The following is an 8,149-nucleotide window of genomic DNA, read 5'->3' as shown; positions in this document are numbered from 1 at the left end:
TGAGGTTGGCCCAGGATTGAACATTGTTTCGTTCTGCTGTGCATGGAGTCGCTATGAGTCGGTTCCGACTCGATGGCACCTGACAACAACAACAACATGGGCAAGTCGGGGGATCCTGGAGAAGATCCCATCATCCTTCACTGCCCTGCCTTGGGTCCTGTTGACTTTGGGGAGTCTTGTGGACAACAGAGATTTTTTTTTTTTTTTTTTAATTGGTATTGCTGTGGGTGTGACACACAACCTGCTGGGGATTTCCCTATTCAAATCTTGTAGGAAGCTTGTAAAATCACTTATATTAAAGGCTTTTATAGACTAGAAACATTTGCATAATAGTTCTCCTATGATAATTTCTATTGAGTTATGGTCCAGAATTTCACTATGGAACTCTCTGAAATTCCAAATCTTAACCCACTAAATCTTATCGTGGGATCTGCAAATTTCCTAAATCCTTAGTCTTGATGGTCACTCCTTAGTCAGAACATCATAAAAAAACCTACTTACAAGTTCAACCCAATGGCCCACAAATGTCCTTCCCAATCTTTAGAGTCTGGTTCTAGGATTCTCAAAGAGACCAGTAGTCTCTCTCAACATCTTTTCTTGAGGAAAGACCATCTGCTTCCTACTTTTACTGAACAGGAAAAGGTAAAAACATTCACTGCCCTCTCCACTCAGAAGACAAGCTAAAATGGTTAATGAGTTGGACCAATCCTCTCTGCCCAGGAGTCAAACTAGAATGTTAATCAGGTTACTGAGCAGAAACAATCCTCTGTTTTCCCTCCTCTTCAAACAGGTCCACAACCTAACCCCGCCCCAATTCTGACCCCATATAAGTCTGCACTGCCCTATATTTGGTGCTCAGAATCTGGAGAAAGTAGCTCCTCTGAGCCAGCTGGCTAAATAAAATCTAAAACTCTGCTTCACCTCTCTGAGTGGCCTCAGTTTCTTTGACGATGGATCAAGAGCTGCTTTAACGAATCTAAAACTGCTGTAACATTACAACACATTGTGAAGCTCAGTGATAAGTATCAATGTGTTATTCTACTATATGTGACCCAGGTACACTCAGATTTACAGGTATGTTTGTATTATGTTTCATATTCAACTGCACAGTTTGAACAGTTTACTTTGTCAATTGTATTCTTTGGTTACCTCATAGTCTGTCAAGTGCCAAGTGCAGTGTCATCCCGCGTGGGCGCTCTGTAAGGGCTAATTAGTGGTGACCAGGATAATGATGTTGACAAGTGGTTCCATCAAACTAATGTCTTAATTGGTGGAAGAGGTCCAGGTACAGCAGGTATGTGGTGTTGCTTCACCAAACAAGCAGGTAATGTTTTCTTCCTCAGCACATTTGGTCTATCAGTGCCTAGTTATTCATTCTAATCACAGCCAAAAAAGTTCTGTTGAAGAGAGCACAACTATTGAAAAATATTAACCCTGTGGGCAGTTCTTTTTTGTTGTTGTTTGCTTTTTCAGTTTTGTTGCTGAGAATATATACAGCAAAACATACATAGACTCAATTGTTTCTCCATGTACAATTTAGTGACACAGGTTACATATTTCGACGGTGCCACCATTCTCATTCTTCCTTTTCCAAGTTGTTCCACTCTCATTTCTGAATTGTTCCTCCCTCATGAGCCTCAATGCACTGCCCTCTAAGCTTCCTATATAATCATTTGAGTTACTATTGTCAATATGATCCCATAGAGGTAGATCTTAAAACCACACTGTGCTCAAAGTAAATCTTTCTTACTAGTTAAGCTAAGCTATTATGTGGTTTTAAGAAGACTTCAGGGGATACATTTGGTTTAAGGTTTAAAGATGATCTTGGGATAATAGATTCAGAGATTCATCCAACCTTCATCTGGAGTCCATGAGAATTTGAAATTCTGTTCTGCCTTTCTCCCCCTTTTGATCAGGATTCTTCTAGGTTCAGTAATGGGAGCCAGGCACCATTCAGTTCTGGTCTCATGGCAAAGGAAGAAGTTGTTCATGGAGACAAGTGGCCTCACATTCCAACACCTCTTCCTCTTCCTGACTCTCCTTCTTCCTGTGTTGCTCCAGGCGACTAGAGAACAATTGTTGTGCCTTGAATAGCCACTTTTGAGCTTTTAAGACCTCAGCTACCACACAGTGAATTAAGATGTAAAATAGAAGCACTAAACAAATTATTAGGCCAATTAACTGGGATATCCTGTAAAACCCTAACCACAAACCTCCAAACCAAGGAACCAAATCTCATGAGGTGGTTGGCTGTATACATAACAGTATTTACTCTTTTGTTGTAATTGTAGTTGTTATAAATGTATCTATCACACAACTTCACCAATACAACTTTTGATAGCTATTGTTATGAATTGAACTTGCTGTTATGTGCCATGGAGTCAGTTCTGACTCACAGCGACCCTGTATAGGGTTTTTGAGGCTGTAAATCTTTATGAGAGCAGAAAGCCTCATCCTTCTCCTGTGGAACAGCTGGTAGTTTCGAACCGCTGAGGCTGAGGTTAGCAGTCTGATTCATTCCAGAGCTCCTTATGAATTGAGCTATGCACCACCAATATATGTCAGGTTGGCTGGGTTGTGATTCTCAGTGATTTGTAATGCTATAATCATCACCAATGATGTGATCTGGTGTGATCAGCCAATCAGTTATAGGGGAGTTACGATGGGATACAACACCCTTATTCAGATCGCAGCCCTGATTTGGTGTAAGAGGACCTACACCACTTTTTATCTTACTTGAGATTAAAGGAAAGAGAATTAAAAAGAGGAAGGAACCTCAGTACCACCAAAAAAGAAGAGCTGTGAGCCTCCTAGACCCAGGGGAACATGGATGTCAAGACACAGGATGATCTCCAAGGAGCAATGGGCCCACAGATGCTGCAAGGAGAGAAGGGCCTTCCTCCTAAATTGTGAGCCAACACACAGAGAAAAGTTTCCCTAGAGCTAATAGACTCACAGTGCTGACCTGGGACTTCTAAAGGGACTTCCGGTATAGCACTATAGGGTCAGTACTGGACTTCAAACTACAAGATCAGCAGTTCAAACCCACCAGATGCTCCTTGGAAACCCTATACAGGGTTTCTGTACCTTGGAACCAACTCAACAGCACTTAACAATAGCAACAACAACACCCTCCTAAAGTGTGATGGAATAAATATCTATTGGTTAAAACCATCCACTTAGGTATTTCTATTATCACAGCACTATAGGAGTCCTGGTGTGGTGCTGTGGGTTAATGCATCAGACTGCACAGCTGTTTGAACTGCAAGGTTGGTGGTTCAAGCTCACCAACTGCTCCTTGGAAACCTTATGACCTGACTCGACAGCACTTAACAAACAACAACATCAGCACAGATGTTGGACACATGTACGGCTTATTGACAACATGTAGATCGCCTTTAATGTAAGAGCTAAAGCTTCTTCGTTAGAGGCTACCAAAGCTTGGTTCACTTACCCGTTGGCAAGCAAATAAATAGGAAGATGAGATAAGAAATCTACATCAGATAATCAAAACAAATGAATTCTGTGGCATTGTGGGATCAGCACTGGACTGCCAACCACAAGGAAAGCAGTTCAAACCCACCAGCTGCTCCTCGGAAACCCTATACAGGGTCTCTATAAGTGGGAGTCAGCTCAACAGCACTTAACAACAACAACATTATCACTTCAGTTACATTATTCTAACCTTCTTGTCGAAAGTTCTGGGCATTTTCAAATAAATTAGTTGTGTAGTGAGAATGGCTGCACAGCTTGTGTCACTGAATAATACACATAGACATTGTTGAATGGATGTACGTTTTGTTAAATTTCCAGCACAATAAATAAATATATAGGCTATGGAATAGATGTGTTCATTGTTAAGTTTTTGTTTTACTGATGAGGATTCTTGACATTTAGCCATTTTGACTTTTAGTTTCAATCTAGTAAAAAATATAAGAATCATTTTATGCACAGTTTGTCTATATAAACACATGTATTTTCTGTATCAGGGGACATGGATGGTTCAGTAGAATTCTCTCTTTCCATGCAGGACAGTCAGGTTGCATTCCTGGCCAATGTACCTCATGTGTCAGTGGAGGTTTGTGTGTTGCTATAAGTGTTTCGTTCTGCTGTGAATAAGGTCACTATGGGTTGGTACTGACTCGATGGCACCTAACAACAACATAATTCTAAGCAGTTTTCAGCAGAGCTTCCAGAATAAGATGGATTAAGAAGTAAGAACTAGTGATGGTTGTTATGTGCTGTGGAGTTGGTTCCGACCCATAGCGACCCTGCACAGGGTTTCCAAGGCTGTAAATTTTTACAGGAGCAGAAAGCCTCATCTTTCTCCTGCAGAGCAGCTGGGAGTTTCGAACTGCTGACCCTGAGGTTAGCAGTCTGATTTGTAACCACTATGCTACCAGAGCTCCTTAAGGACTAGTGATAGACTTCTAAAAATCAGCCAATAAAAATCCTATGGGTCACAACACCTATCCACTTCAATGGCAGCTAACACAATAATCTGCCACATACAAGAGTATCTCCAGCAGAGATCCAGTCCCTAGTCATGGCTGTCTTGTTGGGTCAGTGGTAACAAGGGAAGCCCTCAGTGAGCTGAATTGACATGAGAGTTACAACACTGGGTTCCTCCACCAACCATCATGAGGGTGGCCCAGAACACACCAAGGTTTTGTCCTGTTTTACATACAGTTGCTAACAGTCAGAGACAACTGGACATCAAGTAAATAACAGCAAAGCAAAGATAAGCAAATTACTGATATTTGCTTCCTGGAAAATTCCATGTTTCCTTTTAATTGATATTCTGTTTTAAGTCTAGGTGAAGGGGAAAAAAGTACTTTACACATGTTTTCTAAAAAAATAAAAAAAAAAATGATAAAACCCTAAAATTTTTCATTAAAAATTCAAATTTTGAGCATAGAAATGTCTTTTATAGAACTCAAAACCTGGTGTTCAGGTACATTTCTTTGGGCAATCAGACTCTCTCATTTTATATTAAAGTTTCAATCTGGTGGCCAAATCAACAAAGTGAAGAGACAATCTATATATTGGGATGACTATATTTGTAAAATTGGAAAACAACAGGTTTTGGTGACAATATGGAGAAATTGGAACCTTCACCTATTGCTGCTGAGATTAAAAATGGTAGAGCCACGGTGAAAAATCATTTGGTGCCTCCTTAAAACAGTTAAACATAGAATTACCATATGATCCAACAATTCCATACTTAGGTGCATGTATCTATCCAAAAGAACTGAAAGCAGTGACTCAAACAGATACTTGTACACCAGTGTTCATTGCAATGCTATTCACAACAGCCCAAAAGTGAAAATGACCTAAAAGCCTATCAATAGATGACCAGATAAATGAAATGTGGTGAATACATACAATGGAATATTAAGAGAAATGGAGTTATATGTCATGCCACAACATGCACGACCCTTGAAAACATTATGCTGAGTGAAGTATGCCAGACACAAAAGGACAAATCGTGTAAGATATCTAGAATGGGCAAATTCACAGAGACAAAAGAAGGTTAGTGATGATCAGGGATTGGGGCAGGGAAGCAAAACAAAGCAAAAGACAGAAATCTGAAAAGAAAAAAAAAAAAGATGGGTTTTTGTTTAAAAAAATAAAATGTGTTAATAAGCTAGAACTTGTAGGATATTTCTGAAAAGAAAGCAATTCCCACTTCTAGTTGAAAAAATGATCAAGAAATTCTGCATTCTATTTCTTTGCCTTCAGGCAAACAATTCATGACCAGGTGATTAATATTAGATAACTAAGGTCCAGTGGAGTAGAGTTCATTTTTTTCTTTCCCACGCTCTCTAGGGTGTATGTGTGTGGGGTGGTGGTGTTAGTGGTGGGGTATCAGGGGACTGAGAGAAAAAAGAAAACGTTAGCATTGTTATTTTCTGCATTCAAATGAGCAGAAAGTATCTTGGTCTTAGTTGTCTTCCAGTTGGCTTTGACTTATGTATAACAGCACGGAACACTGTCCTCTGTTAGGTGTCAGATGGTCCCGTGCCATCTTCATGGTCCTAGGCATATTTGTGTCCATTGTTATGACTTTCATGTCTGTCTGAGGGTTTCCCTTGTTTTCATTAACCCTCCACTTTACCAAACAGGACATCCTTTTCGAGACGATGTTTCCAAAGTCTCACCATCCTGCTTCTCAGGGGCATTCTGCTTGTATTTCTTCTAAGATTGATTTGCCCGTTCTTCTGGCAGTCCTTGGTATCTTCTATATTCTTCACCCAGCACCACATTCAACTGTATCAGTCCTTCTGTGTCTACTTTTTTCATCGTCCACTTTTGCCTATAATGAGGAAATTGGAAAGACTCAGGCTTGGGTCAAGTGAATCTTAGTCATCAAAGTGACATCTTTGCTTCAAGGAGGAGGTGGTTTGCTCTATGAGTCAGTGCACTCTTGTATGACACAGTGAAACACTGCCTGGTGCTGTTTCAATGAAACACTGCCTGGTGGTGTTGGTTGTGGTGGCGGTAGTTGTGTGCTGTTGAGTTGGTTCCAACCCATAGTCACGCTGTATAGAGTTTCCAAGGCTATCAATCTTTATGGGAACAAAAAGCCTCATCTTCTCCTGTGGAGTGACTGGTGGATTCAAACTGTTGACCTTACAGTTAGCAGCCCAACATGTAACCACTACACTACCAGGGCTCCTTCTGCATATATTGTTGTTGTTGTTGTTGAATGCAGTCGAGTCCGTTCTGACACATAGTGACTCAGTACAAGGTTTCTGTGGCGCAACTGGTGAGTTTGAACCATCAACCTTGTGTTTAGCAGTCCCATGCTATCCTACAGCACCACACCAGGAGTCCCTGCATGGGTTAGGTATTGTTAAATAATATAAATATATTATTGCATCTACTTTTCACAGTGACTACTTGAGAGAGTCTCTGAATAGTTGCTGCTTTTCCCAACGATCTGAAGTTGGAGTTGGTATATTGGAATTTAATCTATAGAAAGAAGAAAGAAATGGATAAATATGAACCATCAAGTGGGTCACTACGATCTCTTTGGAACATCAAACGACAGACTATCCAAACCAATTGGAATAGTATTTTTAACAGGATCTTTTAGGAAGTTCAGAGAGTTGATGGGAAGCTAGAGAAACAAGGTATGAGGATCAAAAACTACCAGAATCCAGGACAGCCTTGTTGTTGTTGATAAGTGCCGTCGAATCGGTTCTGACCCATAGCGACCCTGAACAGGGTTTCTGGGGCTGTAAATCTTTACGGGAGCAGAATGCCTCATCTTTCTCTCACAGAGCAGCTGGTAGTTTCGAACTGCTGAACTTGTGGTTCACAGCCCGACTCATAACCACTATGCTACCAGAGCTCCTTAAGTGTACAAATAGCAGAAACAATTCAACAATCCAGTCAGGGCACTGCCCCTGGAGTGAATCGTTCCAAACTGTTTCTTACATCGTGGGAAAAAATGTCATCAGTGATTCCAATACCACTTACCATTCAGTTAATTATAACTGATTACAACCCTACATGTGTCAGAGCAAAACTACACTCCATAGGGTTTTCAATGGCTGATTTTTCATAAGTAGATCACCAGGTCTTTATCTATCTGTCTGTCTGTTCAGTACCATCAATAGATTCCAACTCATAGTGACCCTGTATAGGGTTCCAAGGAGCAACTGGTGATGCTGGTAGGTGTGATGCACCAACCTTGTGGTTAGCAGTCCAGTGCTTATCCTATGGTGCCATACCAGGACTCCACCAGAGCTTTATACTATTTGTCAGTTACTACTTGATGTACCCACTTGTCTCTCAGTTTGTCATACTGTGCTGGCTTGTAAGTTGCTGTGATTCTGGAAGCTATGTCAGGGATATTTTAAATACCACCTGGGTCACCCATGGTGGACAGGTTTCAGATGAGCTTTCAGATGAAGGCAGACTAGGAAGAAAGAGTGACAAACTACTTCCAAATATTTAGTCACTGAAAACCTTATGAATAGCAGAGAAACACCGTCAGATATAGTGCCAGAAAATGAGCCCCTCAGGATGTTGTTGTTGTTGTTAGGTGCCATCGAGTCAGAACCGACTCATAGCGATCCCATGCACAGCAGAACGAAACAATGCTCGATCCTGGGCCAACCTCACCACCGCTGCCACCCCC

The 8,149-nt window shown here is 40.9% G+C and overlaps 1 pseudogene; it reads left to right on the top strand.

Annotated features, from left to right (window-relative positions):
- Positions 1 to 2,826: 2,826 nt before the first annotated feature.
- Positions 2,827 to 8,149, top strand: part of LOC102813308 — a 15,355-nt pseudogene continuing 10,032 nt past the window's right edge.

Source organism: Chrysochloris asiatica, unplaced genomic scaffold (genome assembly GCF_000296735.1).
Source record: "Chrysochloris asiatica unplaced genomic scaffold, ChrAsi1.0 scaffold00107, whole genome shotgun sequence".
In the NCBI taxonomy this organism is placed as follows: Eukaryota; Metazoa; Chordata; class Mammalia; order Afrosoricida; family Chrysochloridae; genus Chrysochloris; species Chrysochloris asiatica.
The sequence above is the reverse complement of the archived record's forward strand: the minus strand, read 5'-3'. Positions and strand labels throughout refer to the sequence as shown.